The following is a 19,767-nucleotide window of genomic DNA, read 5'->3' as shown; positions in this document are numbered from 1 at the left end:
TCATACAAGCCCATTTCCCTACAAAAATGAAAACAGATTTTGCCAACTCTTTTTCGAGTTAACATACTTTTCTGCACTCTTTTAAAATCTCTGCTGATATTGTAGTGCCCTTGAGAAATCACATGTACTTAAAAAAGTTATTATTATTATTATTGCATATTGATAATTTTTCAATATTGCCCAAAATCAAACTGGGGGAAAGCTTTGATTACTTTCATAATTTTTATTCACACTTCAACAATTTAAACACTGCTACCACTAAACAGGGCATCATTAAGTTGCAAAACAATTACATTCATGAATTCTTGAAGCAAGTCAGGGTTGCAGTCAAAGAGGCCCTCCTTTTTACAAGATAACTGGTTTGATAAGGATTAACTCTTCAAGAGTTACACTGGCTTCTGTCTGTTTATGTAAGTCTAGCCATTAGCTCATCTATAGATTGGCCATGGCTGACCAAAATATGAGAAGGGGAAGTGTCCTGGGGGAAAATTAGGTGCCTCATGGGGATGCATTATATTGAGAAACAGTGCATCCTTTGAGAATTTCAAGCATATTCAATGCAGAAGCTCAGATCCCTGAGCATATGACAGAATAATGAAACACACCAAAACAAACAAAACTGATCAAAACCAAGCAAGAGGCACAAGTGGGCAGAATATCACTCAACTTGCAAATATAACTTACATAGCTGACTGTATATCATGTACAGTTTATATAGTTTACAAAAGTCTGCAATTATGGATTGATAACAAAATATGTTGCTGACTTATAAACTTTATTTAGCTTATATGATCATAGTTACAAATTTCATCAGAGTAGAACTGTTAAATGAATGAACTTTGAACTCTTTAAAATATTTGAGTATCAGCATATGTATGTAAAAGAGACAGACAAACAGACTGAGACAAAGATTATGAAGAGAATAAATGATAGGTACAAATCACCAGGGTGTATCTATAACTTGTATGTTTGAGTTGAGCTGTTGACTATGAGGTTTTGAAGAATAAGAGGCAGTAAATGTCAAGGCTTCCTTGTTGTAATGTCAATTTCTTTTCCAAACAAAGTAATGAAAATTTCTTTAGGAATATGGTTGACTCTTATGACAGATACAGTAGATATGTTGCTGAACTTCAAGCCATCAGGAACTGTCCCTGTTTGCAGAGTTTCCCAGTCAAAGAGCCTGAGTAAACTTTGTACACATGAAAACCATGAACCATGAGTGGATACTTAATGTGCATGTTTCTCCAAATAGATTACCTGGCAAACCTTTGTCGAGAGATATATTTAAAGTAAAAAGAACCTGTCACTGACACATACAAATATTTCATAAACAACAACACTGATCTTCATAAAGATGTTAGAGAATACAGATTGTTTTATTGCACATATTACCAGTCAAGGAACTAATCTATTTAACTAAAATTATCTGCTACAATCGACTGTTTATTTCATGTATGTTTCCTGTGGAGGCAGTTTTGTTTAAAGAGGGTAAGTGACAGTGTCTCACCAAAATCAATTTTAAACAATGGCTGGCTCTACTATGGACGCGAGAAGATATTAATAAATGTACTTTGATTCACATGCTTTATTTATAATTAAGAGGCATTAACACACAAGTTATTGCTATATGCTGTGATTCTAAAATAACAGTAATTAAGTCCTGACTTAGCTTTCTCTCTCTCCCTGTGCATCTGTATGTGCTTACATGCACAGAGATTACTGATAATTATGTATGAAACAGAAAGTAATAATTTTATATTGTATTTGGCAAAAGACCACGTTTTTAATGACTTTACATGTTTTTTTTCCTTCAAAACTGTATGTAATTATAGGAGTACATATTGACTGTTTCAGCATTATGCTGTCAAAAGCATGCCTTCAATATTAAAATGATAAGAATATTTTCTCAGAAACTTTATTTATTCAATTTATGCAATCTTATGATGTAATCATTTCTTTCAATAAATTTAAAAATTCAAACTCGAGTGATGCAAATAAATGCAATATCCTGCTTCAAAATCACTAGGATAACCATCCAAAACAGGATGTTTATATTTTTTGTGACTGAAAAAACTTAAAAGTCTTAAGTACTGATTAAGGAGAAAGGTGAGGTTCTTATGTTATGTATTTAGGCTCGAATGAACAGCAAAAGAAAGAGTGAAAACAACAAGCTTTTTAAAATTTAACAAATAATTTATTTCCCTGGAAAAATACTGTAAAAATGAAAATAAGAACTTACGGTTTTAAGAATCAAATCCATTAATTAAATGTTAGAAGTCCTAATAAAGAAATATTCTAATGAATTCAAGTTTGAACCCCGACGAAAGAATCCAAAATGGAAGGCGATAACGTATACTGTAGTCAGTACAGAGCTGACATGTACAGTCCTTTGTGAACCACAAAAAATAATATTCGGGTGTTTGAATTCCGAATAAAATTTAAATCTTTGTTCATCCAAGAATTCTGTATGAACACTCAAATATTTCCAGAAAAAAATAATTATCCTTTAGATTCCAAATAATTTGAATAAAAAATACAACTCCAAACTAGTCTCTACAGATACTTTCCAGTGTAAAACAAAAAGCACAACTGCTGAATTTCTCTATAGAAATCGATATAAAACTTGGCAACTGTGCAATTTCGGAAAACCCAGAATTGTGAAAGAGACTGTTTACATATAAAAAATTATGTACTTCTAGCATGATCTTGATAAATACCAATCATTTTAATAAAATAAAAATTAAAAGTTGTTTACCTGACCCTGAAACAAGGCCAGAAACAGAAACGTTTTTGATTATTAGGTATTGATGAAAAGATTCAAGTCAAACTGAATTTTCTGAAAAATATCAAATTCCTAGTAAACAAAATTACATTACATTGACATGTAATGAATTTAAAAAAAAAAAATGAAAACTTACAAACTGACAATTAAATTAAATCTAATACAAATTAAATCAAATATACGTAACAAGGTACAGTCCTATTACAGAAGAAAGTTTAATTTATGAGGCGCTCTGTTTCATAATTTGCAAAATGTTGGTTTTAAAGAAAAAAAAATTTTCCTGGTTTTCCACTGTTATAATGGCTTTAAAAAAAGACCTTATAGAAATTGTTCAAAGAAATTTAATTTCCTTCATTTTGGTGTATGATTGATGTATGTAATATGGCTTTTATAGAGTATACGGCTTGAAATTACTTTATGTGTGCACCTTAAAAAAAATGCTAGTTCCACTTGGTCATTTTCACTTCATGGACTTCATGGGTAAATAATAAAAAAAAGAGTTGATAACTTTCTTTTGCATTTTATGTGTTTGGTAATTCATTCATTGCATTATAAAAACTTGGTATTGTCTAGTCTGACAAAATTTCTTTTCCCTATTTTAATAACTGTACTTCAGATTAACTGAAGCTGATTTTTTGAGCACAAGGGAGCAGTCATTTTAGTTAGCAGTGTGCTTAGGTTATGTACAATTTCCCCAAGTACAATATCCCAAGAAATTTCAGCAACAGTACATGAAAGTAACATAGAGGTATACCAACAATCTCTCCACTGTACATGTTATATATCTAAACAACTTCAACTTACACACACCACTCTCTCAGAAGTTCTTATATATAGAGCACCACCTTATTAAATAAAGGTCACACTGTAGCATCATTTGCTGCAGAAATTTCCCTAAAACTTTTCGGGGGGGGGGGGGGGGGGCATTTTTAAATCTGGCATTTGGTTTGTTTTAATTCAATCCTGTTTAGTTTGGTTCATTCTGGTAATTCATTCTAGTTAATATCTGACCTAATATATTTACCTTTTAAGTTCACCATGAATTTCACCGACTGACTGATATTCACACTTTAGTACTCCTGCAGTATAAATTCAATTCAGTGAATCCATTCTAATTGTATTAGCCTCATTTCATTCATATATATATTAAAGGTATGCATTATGGATCACTGACATCTCACCTCTGTCTGCGTGGGTTCGGCCTAAGTGGGCACATGAGAAAGCTTGCCAGTAGCTTCTTGTGCGTTGGTGGCTCTCTCCGGGGTTTTCCCGGGTTCTTCCTCTACCATTAATACTGGCCGCCATTTATAGCCTATCTTGTGCTTAAAAATAGTGTTAAACCCACAACAACATTAAAGGTATGCATAATTATCATTATACCAATAAATTTTTACCAGTGGTATGTACCACAGTACTTTTTCAATGTACCTGTATATCAGTAGTTTCTGTCTGTAATTAGTGTACAGACATTTCTGAGTAAGAATGTTATGAATGTAATGACATTTCAGGTATCTCTTTTTTCACTGAAAATTAAATCCCAAAATTTTTTTTTTTAAAGAAGATAGCTAAATTTGTATACATTTTAATTTGGATTATAACAAATAAAATCATTTTATAAACCTTGAATCACATGTATGACATGAGTTACATATGCCATCAAGGTGGCTTAAAGAATTGATGCTAAAGATATTCAGGCCAAATCCAACTTTTGGAAAATATTGGGATTAAATTAAGAAAAAAATGTCATTTTAAAAGGTTATTTGCCAGTGTGCATTAATGTACATGTATTAAGTACATGTAATTCTTTGAGAGACGGAGACTCGTATTATAAGAGTTTCAGGAAACCCATTTGTTTTCTCTTTGGATTTTGCGTAATTACTGTAGCCCACTAAATATTTTCTCATTTGTTGAATCAGCCTGTTACTGCTCCTCTCTGATAAATATCTTTAACTGGATGCTGACATCCAACTCAAAAGGTCTCCCTTTCTGTTGCATTAATAGCTCTGCTAGTGAAATATGTTTCAGTATCAATACTCCTATTGTTATCAACAAGCCATCTAATGTCAATTTTTTACAGGGTGTCAAGCATAATGTAAACTTAATCATTCCAATTTAGATGCAGTTATTTGGCAACATATACAGGAATTAAAATACAGAAGACACATTAATCTATTTTAAGTAATAGAACATACAACATAATTTCTGGGAGAGGGATGGAATATTTTATTTTATTTTATGCTAAGCAATGAATTACTTGATTTTCTAGTGAAAAAATAACAATAATTTTTCACTACAGGAACTAATTATTTTGGGTCAGAACAATTTTACTTCCATATGATTTTCTGTCAGTGAACTACTTTTTCCTTATGTAGTGTTTGTTTTCTTATTAATAATCCCTGTCTGTTATCCTTGAAACTTGTAGTTTGTTATTCTGGAAATATGAGTTAATTTTTATCAATCTGATGTCAGACTAATTTTGTGTGCAGGTACACATAGCACAGCAGAACATGTAAGGTAAACAGCTGACATTACCGTAAGAAATCTGCTAATTCACTGTGTCACAAACTTTAGGTAGCCAACGTATGTGAGCATAAAATAAAAAGAATATTTGCTTGAAACGAGTGAATAACGGATACATTTCATCGCGTGGGTAAAAACTCTAGTATTTTCACTCGTGAAAATATTGTTTTTCATCCACTAGATGAAATATATACGTTATTACATGTACTTGTTTCAAGCAAATATCCTCTATTTATTTCAGTTCTTATTAAAAAAATATATTACAGCATATTATCAAGCCAAGATATTTTTCAGTTACAGGAAATTAAAAATAATATGTACCGTATTTACTGCATATGTTGGGACACGAAACAATAATATTTCTTTCATGTCCCAGAACTTGTGATTTTTTTTATAACAGACATGATGTGTCCCAATACTTAGGAAATAAAATACATTGTGTTTAATTTGGGTCCCCCTATCCCCGACGCAACTGGCCACACTGCATGCTACAATAAAATAGATAAATAAAATGCTTATTTGATAATAAAATGAACAAAACTAACCTTGTATTGTTATCATTTATTCACTTTTTTGGTTGACATTAACATATTATTAAAGGAAAAATGTATTCACGAAATCCGTATAAGTAGTGCATGCATCTATAGTGTTATACCTTTTGGCAGACAATACAATTCATTGATCGTTGACGTGAATATTGAGAAACAAATCATGTTTGGTTGTCTTCAAAGGTTTGAATGTCCTGCAAAATCACATACAAGAGAAACAGAATTATCAACCCCATTGCTCGAAAGCACCTGCCATTCATGCGTGACACGGTGTAAGGTACAAAATAACCAAGAGTGTACTATATCCAGGGTAACCATATGACAAAAGCTCACAAAACTCATTATTAGAAATATACTCACTGTGAGTACAAATGACAATCTTTTTGATTCCTAGGGTTACAAAAAGTATTATTAGAGCAAGTTAAGGCTGAGTATACTATTTATCTGAAGAACTGGAAACCCGTTTGTGTCAATTATGACTACAGACGGCATATAAATGAAAGCCCAGGTGTTGAATAAACACACCTTGTAACAGCCATAAACTAATTGTTTGAACTTACTGGTAGTATATCAAATACAAAGGTTAATTTATTACAAAGCAAGCCGACCCCGGAAGCAGACATTTTAGCATGGAGATTGGTTTTTTACTACACATATGTATACAAAGTCAGCCGACATGGGGAAGCCAACTTTGATTTCTTTCTACCGGCTTTCACTGGGATTTTGAAAATAAATAGAAACAATAAAACACTTTAAAGCGATAACCTCTCACACATTTACACAGAAAGTGATTCCGCGCAGTCATTGTTATCATGTACATAGCATATATAAAGGGGAATAAAAATAAAACAAAATAAACCACATTATAGATCTCCGCTATTATGGATAAGTTTGTAGTGCATGGAAAGAAAATGTGTTGCCTAAAGCTTCACCTAAGAGGCCTGTAGGTCAACCAAACAAGCGTGCTAGAGAGGAGGAGTGTGATGTAAAAGAAAAAAAAACAGGTGCAAAAAGACACGAAACTGGAGACCCCAGTCAGGAGAGAGATGATGCCTATGAAATTGATGATGTCAGGCAAGGGCATTACAGTCGTTTTACATTAAAGCAAAATGAGGAAGTTGTATTTCTCAAATTGCATGGAATTCGAGTAAAAGCAAGACATTTCAAAATCCCCAAATCAACCATTGCAAATTCATTAACTTTTTCTCAGCAGCTGAATGAATGGGAACATCTAGCAAGGAGTGGGAGACCAGTATCGTATGGCAGAGTTAGATGGAAAAATTGCAAAGTGGGTTCTCATCTAATGTGATCTGCAGATCCGTTAGTGTGGACACTATATGTATTTATGTCAAGGAATTTGTGTCTAGTGAATGTCCAGAAATTGAGTTTCAAGCCAGTAGAAATTAGTTTTTTCAAATATATTAGTGGCATTCACGTCTGTCCAGCAGTACTTGGATTATGTCAGATATCACTACTGTGTAAATAAAATATGTTCAAATCGCTTCAGGACAAGCCAGATCTGATCCGAAAATCATTAAAGTTTGTGTTATTAACAATAACTTGAATGGATGCAAGGACAATATCATAATAGATACTGAATGTGATGGCAGCGACAGTGAAGAGGTCGAATTTGATGGATTTTAGCCTGAGGAGGTCAAGTGGGCAATTAATAATGTGGCCAGACTGAAAGATTTAAATTAAATATATTAGCGGCATTCAAGTTTATTCAGCAGTACTTGGATTATGTCAGATATCACTGCTGTGAAAATAAAAGATATTCGGTTACGGAATTAGTATGTTTATCAATCACTCTGTAACGTCACTATCTACTGGTATCTCTTTCTCTCTCTTTCTGAATATATATTTATGTAATTACAGTGAATAGTTTATACTGTGCTCACCAATAGTTATTTTGCAAAATAAGTCATGTAACGAGCACAAATGGCAAATAAACCTAGACATTTAATTTTAAAAAACTTAGAACAGAAAAAGTTGAACTCATTCTCATATATACAAATGATTCATTCTTACCTGAGCTCTTGTTCTTAGCAAATTTGCATCTAGGAAGAAAAGTATGAACAAACAACACTCACAGCATTCTCTTTTTTAAAGTTTCTTTAATAAAATTTAGGTTTGAGTGCATTTTCCAACATGCAGTTTTCGCTTGATTTAAAAGGTGTCCCACAACTTACGACTCGAAATAAAGATGTGTCCCAGAACATACAGTGCACAACAAAATTACTTTAAAAATAAATGTATAGTGTCCCAACAAATAGTGTAGCTCCTAACCCAAAAAATTTAATTGCTGGTCCCTAATACAGCTGTGGTATACCATGATACGCATCATGGTATGTTCAGAAATACAACAGTACAAAATCGGTTGTGGTACCCATATCCTTTTAGAGAGATGAAACTGTTTATATCACGAAGAGACAATGAATGTGTAAACATTTGCCTTTGATCTAATTTTGTTTATACATTTTTTTAGTATTTGCACACCCTTCTGTTTGTTTGTACCCACTACCAATTTTAATAATGAAAAGCATAAAGGATATGTATATATAAATCCACAAAACTAATTCATCAATTTGTAATTTCTGACCGGATTGTAGCCTTGTGTTTCAAACCGAACTGAAGCTCTCAATGTAAACAAGCACACAGACTGCTCCCTGTGCTTTTCTAGTTTCAAGAACAATCCATTTCAATAAAAACCATGTCGTCTGCATCCAATACAGTATATAATTTTAGTTTTACTGTTTCTGAAATAAACTGAACAAATAAAATGTAGTTCTTACATACACGTGATCAAAGAGATATAACTCCAATATTTACGGAATTATCGACATTATCAAAGACAGTAAACTACATAATATATTTTGAAAACAGATTCGCCCATGCAAATTATGGCGACCGTGTTTCTGAAGAAACTACCGTCTGATTCGAAACGCTAACAAGCCAAGTGTTTATGACCCTCTGTCTGCAATCAGGTCAGACATTTGTAACTTATGAATACATTGTTGCACTTTTTTTATACCATCGATGCATATTTTTTTTTTAATGGGGGTTGGGACAAACAAACGGGATGCCGTACGAATGCTATAGCACACTCGACGCTACCAGTACTGCATAGTCCACCAACCCACTCACTCATCGAGCGTAAACAACTCGACTTCTGCACGAAAACTGACGGCAACATCAAACATATATTATTGAAGTATTCTTTACTAAGTTCATAAAAAGAGTTATTTTAGATCATCAGCTACGGTCCTGTAAAGTTTTAAAGCAGAATAGACCTACCTATCAACAATCCGTACACACACACCGATCTTTACCAGACTGAGCCTGTATAGACTGTCACATGACTTCCAAAACACGTTCGCAACGTCTAAGTAAATCACGCGGATCATACGTTTGTCTCACATAAATAGCCACGGTAGATCCAAATGTTCCCATCCTGGATCATGGGGACTCTCCACACACACATGCCATGAACTTCTGAGATAACGACATGTGCAAGGTGAAATTGTTTGCACTTAACAACGTACACAATGAAGAGGATGTTGGTATACCTCTTTGTTACTATCTTATACTGTGGTTGACATTTCTTTGGATATTGTACTTGTGTAAAGTGTACATGATCTAAGCACACAGCTAACTAAAATGACTGCTCCCCCATGTGCTCCAAAGATCAGATACTGGAAATACATTGAATGAATTACCAAATATATACGTAAAAGAAAAAGGTATCGGATATTTTTTTATAAAAATTAGAACAATTTACCTCTGAAGTCCAGGCAGTGACAATGACCCAGCGGAGCCAGCACTTATATTATGGACATACACATCTGAAGTAAGGCCAATCAAGGGAATTACAAGTTTATTTTAACAATACCTATGATATGTGTCTTTTTTAATAATAAAACACAGTACAAACAGGAAAACCAGGTTAATTGTGTTTGTTTAAAGACCTAACATGCAAAGTATGAAAAATACGAAACTGTAGAGTTCAACCCATGCGACTATAGCTCTCTCCTCTAGGGCCTGGAGATCAAACGAAAATGCGACAACACTAGATGGCGCATTGAGCGTTGGCCTATTAAATCGACAGAAAAATAACGTGGGGTGTCAGCTGACACCATTACGGTTACCTAAACTGAATTTTAAAGATAAGACGAGATATATTGTCTTTTAGACAGTGATATGTTGGACAATGATTCACGCTAAGTTATCAGCATCAGAAAGTCCGGATCATTACGAGACGTGATTTTGTATGCTGACAACAAGATGTAATGTTGCAGTCAAACTCGCATTACTTTGATAATTATATTTTTTATTATATACATATTTATTTTACTGCAGTTATAATAATTATAATTTCAAATCCATTATGGTCAAAACTCGCCAACGTTACCATTTATGAACTTGCACGCGATTTCCGAATGTGATAGTATTTCAATAGTCTGGTACCCTGGTCCTCTCTCCCATTTATAATGGAGTCAGTCAGGATACCAGACTATTGTTTCCGACGAATCTTGTGGTCATATTAGATATTATTTACTTCATAAAATGAATAAATTGGGTGGGGGTGTATTGACATAATCATGGTTTGAACTTTCCATATATTTTTATGTATGACTCAAGATTTCTTAGCGTAGCTGCGAGAGCTTTGTTTTCTGCTATCATTGACATCGTTAGGGGCGCTACTATTGTAACCCGGGAACCTCGAGGATAAAGTAGTTCCAGTATCGTAACACGGAACCAGAAGACGGGATTGTCTTTTCTTACTATGTAATGACTGAACAATTCTGGCTCTTTTTGTGGTAGAAAATTGATTGTTATATAATAAAAACTGGCATCCACCCAACTACGACAGTATTTTTAATGTAGATGCTCGCTACATGGTGTTATATATAACTTGCATGAGAAAAATTCTCTCTTTGTCGTGCGTTTTCCTATCTCGAGAGGGGCCCCGAGTGGTCTAAAGCGTTCACCGTTCCGGATCACTGCCATCTCACCTCTGTCTGCGTGGGTTCGAGTCCAAGGCTCGGCTAGCGGGGGTACGTGGGAAAGCCTGCCAGTAGCTTCTCGTGGGTCGGTGGTTCTTCCCTGGGTTTTCCAGGGTTCTTCCTCCACCAGTTATACTGGCCGCCACGTATAGTCTATCTTGTGCTGAGAAATGGCGTTAAACCCTACAACAACAACAACAGTCCTATCTCGAGTGTTTTCATTTATTTTCTCCCGGTTTTCTAGAAAACGGGGGAATTAAATTCGACCTGCCCCTCTGTCCACCCCACTTTCACATCAGAGTTGAGCAGAGTTACAGTCCTTTGTTGTCAGTCCTACCCGATCTTTTTTCCAAAATATATTATTATTATTATTATTATAAATAGATTTCAGCCTTCTACGTTATAGTTTACAGAATTGCAGCATAATTTTTCCCAAATACATATGCTTTATTTCCGCAGAACAAATTCCATAATTGATTTTGCAACAAATCTGTGTTTTCATGAGCCCTTTGCTGATTAGAATGTCAGCATTCTGTCTCATCGTTTAGCGAAGTTTTTGTCTACTGATATCCAGCACCTACTTTTCGTATAATGTGGAGTGCCAAGAACATTGATTGATGGTTTGATATTAACTGAACCTTGGTTGAAGTTGATTATCAGATATCAACTCAATTATGTAGCTTTTCGAACCCATTCTTATGATTTGTGCACTGTTCGACCAAATTTGGGATACTTTCACTTGTTAGCGTTCTGCATCAATTAATACAACTGTATGATGATGATGACACCTTTCCAGTATGCTGACGACACAATGTAGCTGACTTAGTTTGATATTTAATTGTTCAGTCTGCCACATCGTTTATCGATGTTGTTGTCACTATTTTTTGACCAATCGTCTTTACTTTTGCATATACATGCTTTTTATTATTATTATTATTATTGTTATACAGCACTTTATATGTAGCTTGCGGCACTATATTATGGTAGCAGAAATTCCATCGGCTGCACTATTCTATCTCGGGTTCTTTAGACTAGGTCTTTGTATTTGGAGTGATACCTCGCTGAATCTGTCTGAGTACTGTCGCTCCAGAGTGTGACAGATTTCTATCCCAGTGGAGTACCGTACTATTCCTGACTTCTTGTTGCCGACTAAGTCGCTGACTGGGTGTCCTGTGGTTGCAGACTGGACCGTCGTCTGGGTAGCAGGCTCGCCGCCTGTATCGCTGACTTGGTCGCAGAGTCGCTGACTGGGTCGCAAAGTCGCGACTGGCTCGCCCATTAAATTGCAGTCAGGTGTCGCTGACTGTGAAATTAGTCGCCGACTGTGTCGTCGTCAAGGTCGTGGTCGCGCGTCGATCAATCGAGAGAGAGAGAGAGAGAGAGAGAGAGAGGAACACTGCAAAATGATACGAGAAGAGATATCTTCAGTTCAAATGTTCATTGTCGCAAGATTTCTGCGTTTCTTTGAGGAGAAATATAACGCCTGTATCCTAGTCGACGAAAGACCATGTCCCTACACTTTTAAAATTCCCAGGCCTGGCCCTTTCCTGTCCAGCGAACTGCGACCAAATGCGCTTGCTCCGGCGGGTGGTTATACTGCTTCACTTGCAAAGAGACGTCTTCATGCAATGTCGCTTCATAACACACCACCATTTCAGTAACAGCTGGAGAAATAAAAGCGCATGTTAATGTTTGGAAATTTAGATATCTCAATTTGATTGGTAGAATCCACATAACCAAGACACATCTATACATTTCAATCTGGTATGAGTTAGACACTACGGACTTTGACGCACATCATTTATTTTTAACTTTATATGGAATGGATGGACTCACCAAATTGGATAAAGAGACCCTTTACCAAGATAACTAGGAAGGAATATTCCACGCCTAATACATACATAAATTACACTTCAAATAAATAGACTAAGACATGTAATAAATGGAGACTATGGTATGGCGTCCTACTAAACAAAAACCGTAAAATTTATTGTGGCGTTTGGTAGGGTTGAGGATGGGTGGTCCCAATATATTACAGTGGAACCCCGCTATAACGCGATAATTAGGGTCCACAAAATTGGATCGCGTTAATATCGAGGTCGCGTTAATGCGGGGTTTTGCAGTATTTTACTTTTTTGAGAGAACAACTCATTGGCACATATACATGTATTCATGTATACGGTATATGATGAAAATGGTATCAACACCGTTTACTATCGTGCCGTCGTGGCATTCAGTTCATCTATAATAATGGAATTCCACTGAAAAATTGCACTCAGATTTACAATATTCAATATTTTTCCCCTAATCATTGTATCTGAATTCAACGTCTAATATACAGCATAAACATAGTATCAACACCGTTTACTTGCCGTCTGATATCGTACCGTCAGGGCTTAAAATTAATCCATAAAATATGTAATTCCATTGCAAACATTGCATGCATATTTAAACTATTCAATAATTTGTCACACATCACTATGTGTCTGAATTCAGTGGAAAAAATTAACAGCAAAATTAGGTTAAGAAAAACGAAGCACGTGTACGGTTCATTACGTTACAGGATATATGAACGGTGTCTGTACAAATTTCATACTGCTAAAATTTTCTCATATGCGTTTTCGTGTACATTTATCCATTGCAAATTTCCAATAATTAACGCTTGTACGCATATTCGTTTGAACAACTACAACAGAATAATTACAAATCAACACATGCTTTCAGCGTACATGTAACTTTTACTTCAGATTTTGTGAATATCGAAAGAAACGTGTGAAAACTACTGTCCTAATCATGGCACAAAGTGCAAAGAACGATTTGCGTTTGTGAACTTGCTTTTCCATAACGGTAAAATACTTTTATAAAAAATAGGATATTAATAACGAGTTCATAAACAAACACCATACCCATGTAAAACCCGAGAACTAAGTGCAGTAGGCCTGCATTGGTTACTTTTTTTTTTTTTTTTTTGGAGGGTTCTCTCTCCTTTTGATCTTCACAGACCATTTAGGGAGGCCCTCCTGCCCTACATGTTTTGATTGGTATTCTGTATGTTTAGCTATCGTGTTATTGTTTTTTTTAATGTAATTTTTTTTTTATAAATATATTTTATCCATATTTTTTTTTCAATGTATTCATCGTAGCTGAATCAAGGTTTTTCTTCTGTCCTTTTTTCCTCTTGTTGTCTTTTTCTCCTTTCTTGTCTTTTCGCTTTCGTCATTTCCCTAAGTGCTTTCCTTACATCTAGGCTTGTTTCCTGTTTCTCCTTAGTGGAATTTTTGTTTTTGGATGCTTCCTCCATTGTTTGTAGCGATTCTGAATCTTCGTTTGAATTTTGCTGCGGTATCTTGTTTATTTGGGTTATTTCTAATAGTCTGGGTGTTTGTGTTTTCTGAATCTGTTGTAATTTGAAAACTGTAATTTCTGAGTCATTTTCTTGTAGTAGTGGCTCATAAAGCCGTTGTGATTGTATTGGTATCACTTCTTTTTCTTGTAGACTTCGTTTTGTTTGTTGTTGTTGTAGTTTGTTTTCTAGTTGTTGCCTTTGTTGTTGTTGTTGCCCAGTTTCAATATCTTGTTGGATTAGCATGCTATTTTCTTGTTGACCTTCTTGTATCTGCATTTGTATTTGTTGTTGTTGTTGTTTACATCCCTGTAATTCGTTTTCCACTGGAAGCTGGTCTCGAGTCTGTTGGTGTTGTTGTTGTTGACTTTTATTCTCTTGCTGGTCTATGTTCTCTGGTTGCTGTTGTGGTTTTATTTTCTTTTGTTGTTCTTCTTGTCTATTTTCCATCACCTGTTGTTGCTGCCCTGTTTGGTATCTTTGTTTGTTGTTGTTGCCTTTCATGTCCTTGTTGTTCATTTCCTCGTGTCTGTTTTGGTTGTTGCAGTTGAACATTTTGCCCTTGTTTTTTGTTTGCAATTTCTTTCTGTAGTGTAGTTTCTCTCTCTTGTTGTTGTTGTTGTATTTGTTCTATCCTTTGCTTTTTTGCTGCTTGTTTCGGTATTTCCTGTTCTTGTATTTGTTGTCCCTGTTCTTGTAACTGCTGTTGTTGTTGTTGCTGCTGCTGCTCATCTTGTGTTCTTGGTTGTTGTTGTTGTTGTTGTGGCTGCATATTTTCTTTTACTATTTGTCTGCTGCTTGTTTTTGTTGATATCATTGTTGGTCCTATATTTTCCGAATTCTGGGGACATTTGTATGGTGTGTGACCTGTATTCCCACATCTATTGCATGTTCTGTCAAATATGCATCCTTTATACCACGTCTTTGCTAAGAATCCGAATATGTAAAAGGCTCTCTTTACTTTCTTCATATTACTTCTTTCAATTTCTAATATCCGTGTTCCGTCTAAAATTGATGTTGTTTCTATCGTTCTATTCCTTGCTGAGCTAACAAGAATACTGAATTTTTCCTCAAAGCGCTTAACTATTTCTTCTATTGGAATTTCCAGCGGGATGTCTGTAACATGTAATTCTCCTGTTCGTTTTTTTTATTATTTTTATCTCCCTTAGCAATGGTTCTGGTTCCTTTATTGTCACTTTTTCTTTCCCAATACGCATTTCTCCATATGGTAAAATTGGTTTCTTCCCTTTCGGTCTTACTATGTAGCCTTTGTATCCATTAGGGTTTATGGAGTATACTCGATTCATACATTCTGGGTTGGCTATTTTCATGGCTATCATTACCGTGGTTAGACTAGATATATTTTCCCTTTGTATGTGCCTCATATCTATTTCTTGTGTTCCTTCCCTGTATTTACATTGCAGGTGGCTTCTTTCATGCATCACTACTCTTTCCAGCTTGAAGAATTTCTCAGGGTAATTGACTTCTCTTCTAGTCGCCATATTGCCTCGTGTTGCACGTGTTCTGGTTTCGATTTCTCGTTTTTCCATGTTGAGTTCCATTTGTTATTTCGTTTCTTTTTGATTTGTTATTTTGTATAAGTTGATTCTTTCTTACTCTTTAAGAGCTTCGGAGTCCGTAATGGACAGTATAGATAGTCCTATGGGGGAATCCAGTGCTTCTAAACTGTTTGCTTTGTCCTTGCCATTTTCAGACGATAAAACAACAGACTGTACTTCTCAAGAAGGAGTATAAGAATCATTGGTTACGAGTCACTTTTTAAAGAAAAATGTAAAGCTGAACGCCTGTACAATTTAATACCCTTTCAATATCCAGCTAATAAAGCGGGCATTATTTACTGGTCAACTGATTGCGTCTAATAACACCGACAAGCCCAGTAAATATGTTGGCGGCTTTCGCTTTTTGATGTTTATTAAATTGTGAGAACCTTTTATCAACCACCGCATTGTCTGCTGAATGGTTGTGTATGCAGTTAAAGAAACACATGTCGGCTATTTGTTTGAGCAACGATGGTATACAGAATTAATTGAACACAATCACAAAGACGACTTACTGGCTTTACTCATGGACCAGTAATAAGTACCATTTCCGATAATGTTTATTTTGGCATAAGACTTTAAAAACCTGGTGAAATTGTTACATTTCAGAAGCCAAGCCACGACTGTATTATATTCGAATTCATAAGCGAATTCTTCCACAAAATGATAATAAATGTTTTACACACTATTTCTCTTACTTTAAAAAAAGTATTTTTTCCGGGTACGAGAAAAATACACGTACATGTATTGAAAATTTTAGGAACCACGCCACAATCGTATTATATATCGTATTGTATTCAATTTTATAAACGATCTCTTCCTCAAAATGATAATCAATTTTTTTTTGTGCAAAGTGCAGAGAACGAATTGCGTTTGTGAACTTGCTTTTCCATCACGGTAAAATATTTTTATAAAAAAAATAGGAAATTAATAACGAGTTCATAAGCCAACCCCATGCACATGTAAAACCCGAGAACTAAGTGTAGTAGACCTGCAAACGTCACGAGTTACTTTTATATATTTTTTGTAAAGTTGAACGCATGTACAATTTCATACCCTTTCAATTTCCAGCTAATAAAGCGGACATTATTTACTGGTCAACTGAGAGCGTCTAATAACACCACCAAGCCCAGCAAACATGCTGGCGGCTTTTTTTACTGGATCAGTAATAAGTAACATTTCCGATAATGTTTATTTTTGGCATAACACTTTAAGAACCTAGTGATACTGTTAAATTTCAGAAGCTACGCGACGATCGTATTATATTAAAATTTATACGCAAACTCTTCCACCAAAATGATAATAAACGTTTTACACGAACCACGCCACGATCATAATAAATTGGAATCCATACGCGATCTCCTCTCCATAATGATACTAATTTATCTATACACTATTTCATGTACTTTGGGAAAAAATATTTTTTTCATGTGCGAATATACGAAATTTCGGGAGCCACGCCACGACCGCGTTATATCCGAATTCGCGTTATAGCGGGGTTCCACTGTATTTAAATTACCACAGAAGTCCTACCCCTGGCTCGATTTGATAGGAAGTGAAAGTAGTGATAAAGAGAGGTAAGGCTCCGAGTCCCCAGTCAGCAATGCCGACAGTTAAATTATTGAGAATACAAAAGGTGAAATTTAAAAGAATAACAGTTTAATGCAATTCAGTATTCAAATAATATGAATTTGCCAATCACTCTTCCCCCTCTCGACCAAGTGATAGCCTATTGCATCCTTTGATTTATAGTGTGGGTTCGCTTTTCCACCTGTCCTTGTTTGTACTTATCTGTATCTCTCCTATCCCGCCAATTTCTTCTCTCCTTCCGACTTCCCTCCTAACTCCTTATGCTAGACTGCTCCTTCTCCAAATCCTCCTCCTCGACTCCTTTTCCTCCCCCTCCTTGACGCTGTACTAGTCTCTATTCCCTCTCTCTCCTAGAGACTAGGGACTAAAGTCTGTCCCCTAAAAGGATTCATGTGAAAATACAAGGACGTTAGCATTTTTTCTTAGTCATCTCGTCTCACACTAAACCAACAATTAATTATCAAATAAAGGCTATTACATTTTCGGTCACGCATTCATGCACATCGAAATACCCATACGCTCTTGTATGGTAAACACCATCGTAATAAAAGCACGGTATCAACTACTTATCATACAGACATCAATAAATTGCGTCACATCAGTATACATATTCTTAATAACATTATACTGAACAATAGCACAGCAATCAGACTTATTTCCGTACATTACACTCCGACAAGTGTTTACAAATATTCAGATATCCATATTAACTAATTTTGCACACTGTAACCATCCTCCAAAGTTACAATTCAATTCAACAGTTGCAAAATCTAGAATATCACATGAATAAATGCACCAATTTACTACGAAGTAACTAAATAGCGAATTACAATATTAGTTCTAACCACGAGCTAGCAATCTACATAATTCTTTACATAATCATAGCTCATTTCTGAAATACGCATGTAAATTAAACACTACAAAGGTAATTCTACGTACTAACTATACTAGCAATAAAGTACACATATTGCACAAAATTACAATTACAATGCCGTAATATTCTGCAACAGTCGAGCAAATAACTCACTGACCTTTACGAAGCTTTGTCTTTCCTTAGAATTTCCTAAGTTTTCCCACCAATTTACGAGTGACTTTCCCGGAGTTATTGCTTTAACTTTCCAGCACGATGTTTCACAATTACTGACGTTTCTAGTCTAAATTACTCACTTAAATTCGGGTTGAAATGGTGACCACACCCTCTCTCAATTCCGATTGGATATCGATTCTACCCTGTTCTATTTAACTTAGCAAACATTGCTCTGGCCGTCTGAAAACGTGGTGAGATTAATGACGCCAGTAAGGGTTCTTTGTTCTTGGACAAAGCTTTCAACGTCCACATGTGATTTTTGACACCCAACAAAGCTGGCTCTCGTAACAATTACGAACAGGACCACTATATCTGCGGGGACTATCATAAATACATGGCTTCTAACCAATTCCTTTGTTCTTGACATACGTAATCGCAGGCAGGTAACGCGACATTTATTACAAAAAGAAAATAACTAAAATGCAGAACACGCCATTTCCGGAAAGAAAAATTAAACCATAATCACTGAATATAGAAGCGATACTAAGATTTGGAATATCGAAAAAGACGAATATGTGTACCAACTGATAATTTCGATATACGCGATACAGCAGGACTGACGACTGGTTCCGGTGGGTTAACGTAGTTTTCTCAGGTCTCATCCTTAACTTGCGTTGCAAGCGTATAATTTCTTCATCATAGAATTTCTCAAACTGAATCTTGGAAAATCTTGGGAATACATTTTTCATTTTATTGGCTATAAAAATTTAGTTTTAAAACAGATAGCAGGCTAGAAGGATCGCTATCAAAGACAAAGGTCTTAAAGAATACAAACTAAGTCAATCACCCACTTGAATGAGTCAGATAGATGTGTTTAATTGGTTGAATGCCAAGGATGCTGTAACGTTGAAATTATCAGTATATAGCCTACATAAAAAGAAAGGATTAAGTGGGGGAGAGGGCACAACTGAGGGGAACCATAAAAAAAACAAACAATACAAGCAACAATACAAATGTACCTGCATGGTGCGTGATGGACGGGAGAAATGGGTCATAAGTGAAATATAAGAAATATGTCGGCATGTCAATTTTTAAATAAAAAACACATCTGATACGAAAATCTACCTTTTAACCCAAGTGAAAATAGAAAAGAACACAGAAAGACATATGTAATTTTATTCGACAGAATCATGGTCAACATCTACTATGTACAGCGAATATTACCGACAGAAATAATATATATATATATATATATATATATATATATATATATATATATATATATATATATATATATATATCTGCTAAATAATAAACCCAAGGAGAAAACATATTGTGTAAAAATTGCCCAAAGGGAAAGGAAGGAGGAATCAGCTAGATATCTCCCATTAA

General features: G+C 35.1%; 1 protein-coding gene across 2 annotated transcripts in view; it reads right to left on the bottom strand.

Annotated features, from left to right (window-relative positions):
- Positions 1 to 9,240, bottom strand: part of LOC149786874 (carnitine O-palmitoyltransferase 1, liver isoform-like) — a 98,532-nt gene extending 89,292 nt beyond the window's left edge. For both annotated transcript variants that reach the window (XM_089977383.1, XM_089977385.1), the window contains exon 1: positions 9,148 to 9,240. The gene's annotated coding sequence lies outside the window, so the exon portion shown is untranslated. The remainder of the gene's footprint in view (positions 1 to 9,147) is intronic.
- Between the last annotated feature and the right edge of the window lie 10,527 nt (positions 9,241 to 19,767).

Source organism: Sinohyriopsis cumingii, chromosome 12, assembly GCF_028554795.1.
Source record: "Sinohyriopsis cumingii isolate HCF-2022 chromosome 12, ASM2855479v2, whole genome shotgun sequence".
NCBI lineage: Eukaryota > Metazoa > Mollusca > Bivalvia > Unionida > Unionidae > Sinohyriopsis > Sinohyriopsis cumingii.
The sequence above is the reverse complement of the archived record's forward strand: the minus strand, read 5'-3'. Positions and strand labels throughout refer to the sequence as shown.